The sequence below is a fragment of the Rhipicephalus microplus genome, unplaced genomic scaffold (assembly GCF_043290135.1).
Source record: "Rhipicephalus microplus isolate Deutch F79 unplaced genomic scaffold, USDA_Rmic scaffold_16, whole genome shotgun sequence".
Lineage (NCBI taxonomy): Eukaryota > Metazoa > Arthropoda > Arachnida > Ixodida > Ixodidae > Rhipicephalus > Rhipicephalus microplus.
In genome coordinates this window covers 12045465-12060000 of record NW_027464589.1, presented here as the reverse complement: position 1 = coordinate 12060000, position 14536 = coordinate 12045465, and the positions used below count along the sequence as shown (strand labels likewise).

The window sequence follows — 14536 nt, the reverse complement described above, 5'->3', positions numbered from 1 at the left end:
CCCCTGTACATTCCTTGGCAATACTGTCTGTTAGTTCTCATTATTATTGTGTTAAAACACGGTAAAACGAGCCCTTAGGTATACACTTCTTTCCCTTATATATATATATATAATCAAGTAGATCCTCTGTGAGAGGTCACAACGAGGCTTACTTCGACGTTTCGGCCTATAGTCTGGCCTTCATCAGGATTGAGGGTACAGTTCGTAGGTGCTCAGCTTTATACAATCTTGGTATCAAATGGTGAAAGAGAGAAAGAGGAAAAAAAGAAAAAACAAAAAAAGTAGAAAAGAAAAGGAGAATATAAGGTGGACTCTCCCGGGCGCCCCTTTCACTCTTCTTTCCCCTTCCCCCTCCATCTATCTCCCCTCTCACCTTTTCAACTTTAGGATGTCTGCGGTCTGTGTATCCTTCCTTTTATTAACGCATTGTTCCCGACCAGATGGCGCCTCCTGGCTCTGGTGGTTTGGTGTGGAAGAAAAAGAGCTTTTTTAAGAAGTTTAAGCCTTAACTACCCAGCGCCCCGTCGACATCTCGTCATAGAAATAGGGGCGCCACGTATTGCCGCAGAGGCTGGCAAGTGGGTGCACCCTCGTGCCAGCCTTTGCGTTTTTGCGTACTTTGCGTCTTTGGCATTCTCGGCATAATCTGACATAGTGCTGTACTGAATGCATCAATTTCGGTCAGTAATATCTCTGCCGGATTCTTGCCAATGTCCCACTAATGCCCAAGTGACCTGCCGATGGGTCATCATGACACGCTTCTGAAATTTTCACTTTTAATAATAAAGCAAAGACACAGAATACAATTTTTATGGGCAACTTTAATGCCAAAGTAGGCAAGAAACAGGCCGGAGACCATGCCGGGGGGGGGGGGGGGGGAATATGGCAGTGGCTCTAGAAATAGAAAGGAGGAGTTATTAGTAGAGTTCGCAGAATGTAATTATTTACGAGTTATGAATACTTTATTCATAAAACGGGCTAACCGTAAGTGGACGTGGCGAAGTCCTAATGGCAAAACTAAAAATGAAATTCCCTTGATTCTGTGTGCACACTCAGACATTGTACAGGATGTAGAAGTAGTTGGCAAGATTAGATGCAGTGATTATATAATGGTAAAAGCTCGTATTCAGCTGTAATTAAAAAAGCGAACACAAAAACAGATACGCGAGAAGCCAGTTAATGAACTGGCGGTGAGAGGAAAAGTACAGGAATTCGGAATGTCACTTCAGAATCGATTCGAAGCCCAAAATGAGATTACCGACGTTAGCGTTCATACAATGAACGATAATCTTGCTAGTATTATCAAAGAGTGTGCAATCAAAGCTGGAGGTACTGTTACTAGGCGGGAAACTGACGAACTATCTCAGGAGACCGAAACTCTTATCAAAAGACGACAAACAATGAAAGCCTCAAATACAACTGACACAACGAGCTAGTGGAGCTTTCAAACTCTATAAATCGGCGTAAAGGAGTCAAAATCAGGAGGTATAAAATGAGCAGGCTTGAAATTGGCATAGAGCAGGCATTTAAACGAGGCAGATGCCTCAAAGCTGCGAAGGCAGACTTGTGCGTAGACAAAAATCGGATGTATGCATTGGGAACCAAGGAAGGCAATGTAATAATCAATACGAATAGGATAGCCGAAATGGCGCAGGAGTTCTGCAGAGAGCTTTACAGAAGTCAAAAGAACCAGGATGATATTGTGAGAAAGCATAATAGTACAGGTGAATCCGACATCTTACCTGTAGCGACAGGGGAAGTAAGGAAAGCTCTCGTAGAAATGCAAAGAAGCAAAGCCAATGGCGAGAAAAAGGTAACAATGGACGTCCTGAAATATTGCGGATAAATTATGTTAGAAATGAGCCATTTTATATACAACGTATCTTTTGACGGGAAGGGTACCAGAATCTTCGAAGAACGCCAACATCATCCTAATTCATAAGAAAGCAGATGTCAAGGACCTGAAAAATTACGAGCCGACCAGCTTACTCTCTGTTCTCTACAAACTATTTGCTAAAATATGAGCTAATAGAACAAAGACGATATTAGAGTTTATTCAGCCAACGGTTCAAGCAGAACTTTCTACCAGCTGCTCTACAATAAGCCATATTCATACCATATATGTCTTATTCATTCAATCAGGTATGAGAAATGCGCTGAATAGAACCAACGCCTATACTTTCAAAGATTACGAGAAGGCGTTTAACTAAGTCGAGACATCAGCAATAATGTAGGCACTACGGAATCAGGGCATCAAAGATCCCTACATAAACATACCGGAAAATATCTACAGAGCACCCACCACCACCATAGTTCTCCATCAAGAAAGCGACAGAATCCCAGTAAAGAAGTGTGTAAGGCAGAGAGACGCAATCTCTTCAATGTTATTCACCATGAGTTTACAGGAGGTGTTAAGGAACCTAGACTGAGAAGAGTTAGAGATAAGAGGCAATGAAGAGTAGCTTAGCTATGTCGATTCGCTGTTGACGTTGCCTTGATGGTATCATCAGGAGACGAATTACAGTTCATGATTACTGAACTGCACATGGAAAGCAGAAACGTAGGTCTGAAAATTATAATGCACAAAACCAAACTAATGTGGGACAATCTCGGTACAAAAGCATCACTTTGCGATACGTGGAGAAACGCTGGAAGTTGTGAAGGAACATGTCTACCTACGACAGGTAGTAACCACGGAGCTGAACCATGAGAAAGAAATAACTTGTGAAGTAAGGATGGGGTGAATCACATTCGGCAAGCATTCTGAAATCATGAATGGTAATCTGCTACTAACCTTTAAGAGGAAGGTATATGACAGCTGCATCTTGTCTGTACTTACCTACGGAGCAGAAACCTGGAGGCTTACAAAGAGGGTGCAGCTTTAACTGAGGACGACGCAGTGAGTGATGGAAAAGAAATAGTAGATGTAACCTTAAGAGCTATGAAGAGAGCAGAGTGGGTCAGGGAACAAACCGATGTTAAAGATGTCATACTTGAAGTCAAGAAAAAGAAATGGACATGGGCCGGACACGTAGCACGTACGCAGGATATTGGGTGGTCATGAAGGGTAACTGACTGGATTCCCAGAGAAGGCAAACGCATGAAGAGGAGACAGAGAGCTAGGTAGACCGATGTGATTAAGAAGTCACAGCTTTGCCGCAAAGGCGAAGCAATGAACGCGATAGCAAGAAATCGGAAGGGCACGCGCAGAATGTCAAGCAGACAGAAACATGCCGGCGTTTATCACGCACAAATTACGCACGAAACGTACTTACAAATACAGATGCATGGGAATAAGCGTTGCAATCGTTACTTTATTGTCTCATAAAAGCACACCCTTTTCGCAAACGGAGGGTGTGCGAAGATCGCATTGACCTTTGGGCTTCCCGTAACTACAACAGAATCGTTTTAGTCAAGCCTACCGCCACCAAGACGTATGATCCTCTTTACCGGGAGATAAGGGCGCTCGAGAGATCGTCCACTCCCCTCCTCTCCATGGACCAAACTACGCTCAAGGGATGAAGTTGCCGCGTGCTCTTTGCGCCATCTTTCTCATAATGCTGAAAACACGATAGTACCCCCCCCCCCCCGGATATGCCCGGCAACAGCGGTAAGTGGTAGCTATAAAGAGCTTACCGTTTGACCCTTGAAGTTGATACCTTTCGGTGGCGTAGTGGTCAACGCCTAGCATTGATGACGCGGAGGTCTCACGTTCTATTCCGCCACCCCGGAGCCTTCTACCTGTTTTTCTTTTATTTCTTGCGTTTTCATATATACAAATACGTATACATATATGGTGCATGACATCGACGCCAACGTCTATATTGACGTCGACACAGGTGGCGAAATCCAGCCTTTAGTGTTAATAATATTGCTATCGCAATAACAGTTTGTGAGTATAACGTGGCAACGGAAACACAAGACCAATTCTTTATCGGACACTGTGGTGGACGAGTTGTGGCCGATTAATAGGTGAAATTTATCGCTGAACATCATGGTGAGCGCTTTGTAGCCAGATTACTACAAGTGCTTTTTAAGAAGTCGAATTCGTTATTGGACATTGAGATGGATGAGTTGCGGCAGGATTATTAGGTAAAATTCCTTGTTGGACATCATGATGGGCACATTGTAGCTGGATATGCACGTGCTTGTCAATAAGCGCAATTTCTTATCAGACATCGCGATGAACGCGTGGTGGCCGAATAATAAGTAAACATTCTTGTATGACATCATGCATGATGGGTGCGTTGTAGCCGGATTACTACAAGTGCTCTTCAAGAGGTCAAATTCTTTGTCGGACATTGAGATGGAAGCGTCGTAGCCGGGTTACGACACGTGTTTTCTAAGCAGTCGAATTCTATATCAGGCATCTTGATGAATGCGTGGTAGCCTGACAGTGACCAGCAGACGATTTGCTTGTTATGTCATGTTTTGTGTGACCTGCAAGTGTGGTCATGTATCACAACGTTTACATTATTTCGAATAGGGATATTGCATTGCTTTTTGTAACCACCATTGTGGTGCAGTGGCTAAAGCACTCGGGTGCTGACCCGCAGGTTGCGGAATCGAATTCCAGCCATTGCGCCTGGATTTTCGATAGAGTTGAGAATGCTTGAGGCCCCACGTGATCTAAATTTCTAGAGCCCTCCTCTACGACGCCTCTCATATTTATGTTGTGGTTTTGAGACATTAAATCCTAACAAAAAATAATATTTTTATTGCGTTTTGTCTAACTTGCTTATAATAAGTCCCGCCACGACACGACTGGTTATTCCCCCTTCTTTCTAATATTCTGCCGAAATTTACCATAGTTTATGTGCACGGTGTTGCCGCTTTCTTTATGCGCGCCTTCCTCTGTTCAAGAATCTATTGCACGTGACAATCTTGAAACTTGCGCATGTTTGGTAATCTGACTCGCCGGCTGGTCAGCATTGGTGGTATTAAAGACAGCTGATGCAGCAATGCGTAATCTTCGTGGATCTCTTGTCATCCTTTGGTAATCAGTGTGCTATATGGGGCTTTCCAAACAGCTGCCACTTCTTTACATCATACAACGGCATACACAGTGTACCGCTGCCAAGTCACCAATGTGAGTTACGGTCTCCGAAATAATTCGCGCACTCTGCCTGAAGCCTTATCATACGCTAGACTATATAGTGATGCTCATTTAGAAAAACTGGCGAAAAATGCCGTGGGGTTATACACACAGAAATGAAGCTTAAGTAGCACCTAGCATTGAACACGAAAGTAAAACGCCGCACATGATACCAAAACATAAAATGATGGTTGATCAGTAGCTATTAATATCACCTAGAGAGCTGCAGCTGAAGGCCACGTAGCTTTGTCGTTCGGGTGAAGTCATGGTGCGCAGATTTATGTTGTTGTGGTGCCCGTTATTGTTGCATTTTTACCTTACTTCGTATAATTGTGCGACCAGTTGCGCCCATAAACCCGTGTGCAAGTAGATTCTGCAACAGTCTGACCAGTTTCCAACGTGTGGATGAACTTCACGGTCGGGGAAATTGTTGGCTTAAAACAGGGACCCGTTGTCAATATGCAATGCAACAGCAGCTGCGCTTTTCCAAATGCGACATGTCAACACAATGAGAAGGGTCACTTGAAGCCGGGCATACTGACTCAGAAGAAAAGGTAGCACTTCATTATTTAACCATTTTATTGTTTCTATAGTCGTAGCCACGACGAAATAGACACTCATAGGTTCTTTGTTTTAACTGCCGTAACAATCTTATGAAGCCGCACCCATTCGCAGAGAACAGAAGGAGTGCTTCTAACTTGCCTTCGATCTGATAAATGGCACATTCATTTGTGAAAACACAGATATAATTTCAATTCTGACTTTTACAATATTGAAGTTACACCTTCTGACAATCGGCAATAAACTATTGCCATAGCTAAAAAACGGTTGCTACTTTTCATTTTTTCCCAAAGTTTTGCAAAAAAAAAAATTGGAAAGTGTTTTTTTCAATTGCTCAAAGTGTTCGAAACTTTCGCATTTCGGTGCAAGACACCATTGATTTCTGTGCAAAGGAAACTTTCTCACTTCCGTCTTTTCTAGTGTGTGCTAAGTCAGTGCTTCAACGCTGTAAAGCAGGCATCTCAAACTTATATCGGGCAGTAGGCCGTAGTCTCAGAACTCAGTTCCGGGTAAGCGAAGAATGTGGGGTGGTTAGTTTGTACACATTGTCAGGGAATGTTACCATTGAAAAGAAATACTTTCCCATATCTCATATACCGGTAATTTTTGAAGATCTAAGAGCACGATTTCATCCAACATGTGAATATCAATCTCCAAAATGAGTACACAATTTAAAATCTGGTGCACCAGAATATAAAACACATCGAAATTCTAATATGGGGCTAAAGCACTGGTGTCCTGAAAAGCTGCATGTATGGAGATTTTGTGAAACATAATTATGATTCTCTCCGTATTCCTGATTGACTGCTGCGCAACTTTCGTAAGATTCTCAATGCCCGTACTCCTTTCTTGGTCTTATGCCAAAGGATGTGGTTATCATGAGGTATTCCCCGATATTTTACCGAATTCAACTGTGATATGTTCCGCATGTTGCAAGTTATTCTAGATACTAGTGACTGTAATATAATAATTTAACTGTAATTGTGATCATTGAAGCAATTAGACAGAAACGAATAGTCTGCAATCTATTATTGATTGCTCACTTATACGTATGTAAGCGAATATATAGTGATTGTATATCACTGTCCGAAGCAAAAAAATAAAGCATATGTATATACATGTGTGCATATTTTATCATGACTGGGAGTAGTGCTTAGCAATATGTTAAAAAAAGAAGCGAGGTAACTGCTCCCTCAATAACTCCTCGTAAGCTGAAATGTATATTTGAAGAATAATACTTTAGTAAACAATAAAGCTCCCTCCTCAGTTAAAAACTCTCTAAACTACCTTACCATATATTTACAAGTATCATAAAATGGTAATTGAACCAATATAAATTTATGTTTTACTCTGTCGTAGGCACTTCACTGAGGAGTTCAATGTTTATTTCTCTCTCTCTCTCTCTCTTTTACTCGCGCGGGTAGGGACTACAAAGTGCCGAGAATGAAGACTCGACAGCGTCGTCAGGCTGACACAGGCGCGCTTTATCCCAGGCATGATTCCGACATTGTCTGAGGTGCTGTTGCATGGTTACTTTTAATTGCCGAGTGGCTAACTTCTGAACCGAACTTGAACCGCACCGGCCTTGATCGCGAGCTAAAATGTCCGTGTGCCACTGGAGCGGTGCAAAAGCAAGCCTGACCGTGTGCGTAAGTTCGAGCCACAGCCGCTTCGACGGTGACAAGCTGGAGGTGGGAGTGATATTCCGACAAAAGCTAAATGAAACCATAAAATACATATGTTGAACTTCGTTTTCACACTCTCATTTCCAGCGTTCTCAAACTTATCCAGTTTGACTTTATTGTAACGCAAGGAGCAAGCGAGCATAACTTAAGTCGCGCGCATACACAAAATATTGGTTATTATACAAGCGCAATGTCCTGTCCTTACTCAAGCATGATGCTTGACACTCAGGGAACACGAAAGCAGGAAAGCAGCATGCTCCTTTATTATCCCCACCGATACGGCGACGAAGAAACTAAAAACAAGCCAACAGAAAACAAAAATAATAAGCTTCTTTTGATGCAACAAGGGTGCGTCTACGACGGCCAGACATTTCGGGTGCATTGGTGTGAGCTGTTTGGCGCGGTATGTCTAGAAAAACTGTGAATTCGTCACCAGTGCTCGCCGATAACGCCCACACTCCGCCCTTTTTTTTCTGCGCCCTGAGGTAAAGCGACAGTTACACGGTTTACGTGTACCGTATTTTTATTATATTTTATTCATTGCTACGTTCCTGCATACGCCATGGCGGGACTTTTGAAATCTTTAAGGTCGATACGCCACGTGGTGTCATCCATGCGAACTAAACCACTGGTGTCCAGAAAAGCTGCATACGTTGCAGCATTCCTCTTTTCCTTTGCTGCCGGTGTTTTTTTCCTGTACCTCCATATATCTATCTTTGAGGTACTTGTGCTCTGTTACCCCCAGATTACTTGGCCCTGAATTGAGACCACGGTGCAAGACTTGCACCGTGATTGACACCGCCTGGTCCTCGTGATCATTGAATACGTACGTGCGGTGCACAAACTTACAAATGTTTCTTCCAAACAAAAGCGCGGAAAATAGAGGCTTCCGAGTTAGCCTGCTAGTACGTGGTGGACAGATTCTGAACCCAAGGTCCACCACTTCCGATTTCGGCTATCTACTTTGGAGGGTTTGTTCAGACCGGGATGAGCTGATTCGCCCGTTCTGCGAATCAGCTTATCACGTTATCTCTTTAGTTACTTTTTACTCTTGGAACCAAATTTCAAGAGTGCCGTGGCCGGTGCCTTATCAGTACAGCTCACCTTGCACGGCGTACAATGCAGCACCTACCCACCTCATGACGCTCGCGTAACGAATGCCTTCGGGCTCTGTCATAGCACTATACTAAAATGCACACGTGAGAAAAAAGAGAGTAGGTCCAGCATAGCGATAGACACCATTGTCGTAAATCAGCGTTAAGGCTTTGGATTTTTTTTCCTTTCATTCGCACTCATCGGAACAATATGTGAGTCTAGATAAACGTAACATTTTGCAGGTACTTATTACTGACATCAGACGAAAATTGAGGCCCGGTGTCATGAATTCTTACAACCGTTGTAGCAGCTCGGCCAAACAGTGACGACAACCAGTGACGTAACCAGGGTGTGTCACACCAAACCTAAACACCCCCTTCCCAACCTATGTCAGTTTTTTTCTTAATTTTTCATGACGTACAGACAAGGAAATGGCATTCGTGACATCTGCATCTCCAGCCATGCCAGAAAATCATGAAGGTGCCCCCCCCCCCCACCCCCACTGCCCTCGAAAAAATTTCTTCCTACGCCACTGACCGCTCCGCTAAATCAATCAAGCAATGCTGCGGGGCGTAATCTGCTAAGGACAGCTTGCATGACGCCTGCACTTATAATGTATCGAGTGCAGAAGCATGACCTTCAGTTGGCAAGAAACAAAATGGGGTTACGTTAAGTGTCAATTTTTAATTGCATCCTTGTCGTTTCACGACAAGACGTGTTTCCGTTAGAGTCTTAATTTCAACCTGCCACGCAGCTCTATCAGGGCCGACTGTTTTTTTAAAGGATCTAGATGGTGCCTTCAAATAAGGAAATATATCTTAAGAAATCAATCTTCGCAACCACATATACCGCTGTTCCGAAAGTGGGGTAGTGCTTTCGTTGGATCTTAAGATCATGCTGGAAAAACGGACCAGAAGGGACGTGTGCATCTTAATTTCGAACCGAGAGCATCACAGATATTCTGTGTAGCGCGTCCGCGCCAACACGTGCTGCGTTTCGTGGAAAGTGAAGCTGGTCGTACAGAGCGGGCTTCGACCGACGCCGCGGAGGTCGTCATGAGAACGCCCGTGGTGTTCAGACCCTTTCCGGCGCGACTAGTCAGGTGAAGGCCACGTGTCACGTGAACCTTCCCCCTCGCTCTCGCGGAACCGGCCTTGCCACTTATTTAAACAGCCGCCGGCGAGTCGTGTGTTTTCTTGCTGCTATCGCCAGCGGAGGTGGTTTCCTTCCGACGGACTTGTCTGGCTCCCGGTGGTTTCCGGTCATCGGTCATCTTCTCATCGGGGCTTCGGCGTCGCAAGTGTCTGCAGCAAGGTACGCCGACTTGCGGGGGCGTGGCTTCCACGGCACACGCTGCGTTATCACGCTGAACGTGTATTTAGGCAGGCAAAGTTGAAAGCGACAGTGATCGTACGCCAGGCTTTGTTGGGCCTGCGTGGTGAGTGGCTTCTGTAGCGACATTGGAATTTTCCCCTTGAGCTTCTTCATCTTTTTGCTTGGATATTCTGGCTCATGAAGGTCGTTTACCAGTTCTGCCAGGCTCAGATATAGACTAGTTACTCTTCCCTGTCAAGGGCATAGCACTGGGGGGTAACGGCTCTTGGAGCTCCAGATATCGCGCACTTGCTTGGAAATCGTCCGGAAATTTTGTCTAAGGATTACCTTTTCATGCTTGAAACCACATTTCGGCGCGGGCACTGCGCAGTTAGTTCGGTCGTCGTCCGTGAATGCCGGTGCTCCTCGAGCCACTCGTCCCACCGAACAGACCCCAGAGAGCTTTGGTAGTGAGCGGATTCATCGCTGTAGCCATGAGTGCCTCATTATAGGACTCGTGCATGACCTTCAAATGGGTCCTTAAAAGTTGCTATTTTAGCTCCGCAGGTGAATTCACTTTCCTGAACTCATTAACATATTTGTGCCCTAAACGCTTGTGCCTAAAGTGATGCCGAAGCGAAGAGCAAGCTCGAGTTGGTTGAAATAGTCGAGGATCCCGACAGCTGTGTTATATAGCTGCCAGCTTTTCTATATTACTATTGGCGCTGCTAGTGACACTCTGTGTACGAAGGCATGCAGGTTGTCGTCTATGGAATTCAACATATGGCGAAAAAACTCTTGCTAATCCATCAGTTTCTTCACTCTGATGGCACTCTCGCTTAACGCGGCCTTCTTCAAAGCTCTATACACGTATTGTACATCACAGCTGTACAAGTCTAGAAGGTGGTAAAATGTGCCGATCAGTGGTTGTGCAGACACTACGATGAACATGTATCATATATATGAAGGGTACCGTATGCTACCTGGAAGGGTCTCCGTGTTTGCACTTTGGGTTTTTACGCATGTATGGCCAGGGACGATACCCACTGCAGCAAGAATTGGCACGTATGTAGATGTTCTTGAAGTTTGTCTACCTAACATCACCAATGAAAACTTTTCAAGCATGTACCTTTTAAATACGGTAATAGGAAAGTTAAAAGCGGTTACAGAAAACGCATCATTAGATCCTAGTTCACGAAAAACAGCGGAACCACACTTTTCAGCCTCGCTGATTAGCTATCGGTGCCAAGTGCTATGACGGTGTTTTGATTAACTGTTTGTGAAACATGACCACTATGGGTCGAAAACATTAGTCAGTGCCTGTCATAAAAGCGTAACTCTCGCATCCAGAAATGTAATGATATTTGGCAACGCAAACCAAGATAAATGTTCAATCATGTTCCATAAAATATCGAATGTCACAAGCAAATTAGTGGCAATATGCAACCCTGGACAAGAGACGGCCCTAATGGGCTTGTCCACATAACTTGGTGTCGTAAACAGAACATTAGTCTAAAACAATTTACATGTTGCTCCTGGTACTTGGGGCGCAGTCTTGTCTCGTTTCAAGTTCTTGTTTCATAAACCAAAGTTTATCGCCGAAAAACCAAGACTCGAGGCCATATACCTCAGCAGAAGTTTCTATCACATTGGCTCAATCATGTTAATTGACTTTCTTGCAATAGTTGTGCAATGCGCTGTATAAAGTTTTGAAAATGAACGGCGTTACCGCTATGCAACACAAAATAGCTACTCTAGAAAATTTGATTTTTTTCCTTTGTGGTACTAAATATTCTTTAAAAATATGAATGACTATACAGAAGTTAATGCTTGTCACACGGAAGTTCCTCGGAGTAGTGATCATTCCTGCGTTTTCCCTGCTCCATCCATTATTTGTTTGAGTACAAGGAAATTTGTTTTAGAGTTTTGTGTACTAAGTTTCAAATAAAGGCTACTCTGACAGAACAGATGCCTTTTTGAAAGGGGTGCACCATCAAATCTGCAGTTTTATTCTAAATGCGAAGCATTTTTAATGAACTTCGATGACATTGAGCGTATCTATGTATCTATCTACCTATCTATCTCTATCCCCCTGCAACTTTTAGCGCTCCTCGCCATTTCGATAATTGTATCGATACCAAAGTTGGTATACCATAGCATCACTATATCACGAACATAAGTGACTGGTGATAACATGAAAATTGTGACATTTGTCATGATTCACATTTCAAATTCTTGCTGCCCTTGCGGTGATTTCGTTCACATGGCATATTTCAAAAGTGATATGGTATCATATGACTGCATGGCGAACCTGATGTGAAAATTAAGAAAGTGGTGGGCTAGTAGACTCGCGTATCGTTCAGATACACCGATTTGCGTCCTTTTCTTCGTCCATGTTGATCGAGCGCATTTCTCCCAAGTTGGCTACATTGTCTGCGTTGCCGAATGCGGCGGTTTCCTATTTGCTCAGAGTTCATCAACAGAGGTATTGAGAGTTCGCGGTGCTAGAAGGCTCAGTGCCGTAATGCTAGTGCTGCTGTGCTTCGCGTTCAACTGAATGCGCTTGGCGCATTTTCGCTTTAACAAAAGAGAAATGGGGGGGGGGGGGTGCTAGGCTTTTAGGACACTCCAGTTGCAAGCAACCAAGTAGTGCTTTCAATTACTGCCTGCCGGTCTCTTGTATACTTTTACAGAACGTCGTTTGTTCGTCTACCTAGAGAAGTGTTCAGTTTCACCCACTTCCCGAAGCCATACAAAGGCCACTCAGGCTGGCGCATATTGCAATCGAGCGGTAATAATTAGCACAACTGGATGCGCTAAACCAAGGCTAGGTACGTGTGACCATCTTGCAGCGCTATCGCAAAACAAATAACCTCGGATGATATGAATGTGTAGGTTCTCCAGGACATGGCACACAGCCACTGAACCTCACCCTCTTCGCATTTAATGTTTATTGGCGTTTTTCATAATCTCTGGTTCAATTTTGGCAATGCGTTTTGCCTTTTCTTTGAGCGTTCATACGTTGACCATTCGAATTTCTGCGCAAGCTGTATTGTTGCGTTTTCAAGTACGATACATTCGGCCTTCACTTGGCAATTAGCCCAAAAACGAAAAAATGAAAAAAAACATCATTTACTTCTGAATGCGCATTTTTTAATGAAGATGGTCTCTTTTCGCTCCAGTGTGCCCTAGTTTTCTACATATGCTCACAAAGAAATTCCGCGTTAGGAGCCATATAGAGCTTCACTGTATAGCATAGGCGACCGAATATGGACTATAGGCGAACTCTGCGATTGCATTTGGGGTTTAGCAGCAAGCCGTTATAGCACGGAGCGCTTATTTTTAGCCAGTGATAATATGTGCAGCTACACCTCTCAGTGTCTTCGATGTTAGAGATACTGACTAGAGCAGTGCATGGGCCCTGGCCGGTGCGATAGCCCAAGCCCGGCCTGCGGGCCGGGCCAATGCCTATAGATTATCAGGCCTGCTCACTGCCACCGTGACGTAACTCGTTTTGCCCGAGCGAGCGCGCGTACGGAAGGCTGTGAATCTATTGCCACCATCGTCCCCCAATAAGCGATAAAGCATTCGCAGAGAGTTTCACTCGCTTCACAGCTTTATTTTGTCTTTGGGGCAAAAAAGGGCGGTGTTTTAAGTGATGTATTGTGCTTCAAAGCATTTAGAGACTCACGTGTGAGTCATTTCTTCCACGAAAAGGTCAAAGATTCTATGTTATCGAACGTGTGGTTGATCTATAGGAGAAAAATTTGATGGACCAACAAAGCAACCGAGTAAATAAAGTGAATTTCATTCACTCTTTATATACACACACGCGCGCGCGCGCGCCCACACAACCAACATGTACAGCATGCAGAAAGATTATTTATAGACGTTTTTAAAGTTTGTGCAGTTTACTTGTACTCTTTCGAACATCTGTCTTCATGGGCACGTAGTTATTGAGGATAGTTTGTGCTGCTGCCACGAGTATGTTATTCGGCACATTTTCAGCGTCAAGACCATTGCATTAAAAACATTCTTCAGTTTCGCAGGAAAATATTGTGACCAACACAATAAGCGGCGTTCACTCATTTGTTCTGGGCACTCTCGCAATGGTGTGTAGTTGATCATGTAACTTAGGTCCTGAAAAATATCTTAGCACTGGGTCTCTATCAAACCATGTAGCCCTCGTAGACGCTTCTACTTCACTGCTGGTTCTTGGATAGGTATGCAAATGTAGTAATTCTAAAATATTCTAGCTTGAACTAGAAATCGCACCTGAAAACCAATTAAGAAAGCGCTTCACCGTAAGTGTCTACAAGCATGTAAATTTCAAGAAAAGATATTATGCTAAAGTGCTGACCGCAATAAAGCGTCCTGAATACCGGCAAAAATATTATGCACAAAACCGATGTATGAAGTCATTCCTTCCATTTTTATGAACCAAATAAACAGGAGTAATAAGTCTGCGGCCCTAATTGCCAACAGCTAAGTGTTTAGCGACCGTCAAAGAAAAATGCCTGTTCTATGTACTGTCACCCGCGTTCATTATTTTAATGCCAGGGCTTACGCTAAAAAGTCAGAAGCACGCATGACACCTTTTTTTTTTCAGAGCAAGAACGGAACAAGGGGAATATGCGGCCATTTAAATCAATTAGTAATAAATAGTACAGACAAACGTACCTTCATGTCACGAAGAAAACAATGTCGACGTCAGCTTGACAAACGACAGGCTCCAATTTCGCTCTTCGCGGTTGTCCTTGGGAAACGAGAACACTCGCAACTTCGG

The 14536-nt window shown here is 43.8% G+C and overlaps 1 protein-coding gene across 6 annotated transcripts in view; it reads left to right on the top strand.

Moving 5' to 3' along the window:
- LOC119166682 (phenoloxidase-activating factor 2) overlaps positions 1 to 14536 on the top strand; it is a 298006-nt gene that overhangs the window by 172033 nt on the left and 111437 nt on the right. Inside the window, exon 1 of one of the 6 annotated variants that reach the window (XM_075883393.1) lies at positions 9602 to 9750. The exons of 4 other annotated variants lie outside the window; for them this stretch is intronic. The gene's annotated coding sequence lies outside the window, so the exon portion shown is untranslated. Of the gene's footprint in view, positions 1 to 9601; positions 9751 to 14536 lie in introns of those variants that run through there. One more of the 6 variants, XM_037418004.2, reaches the window with a different exon arrangement.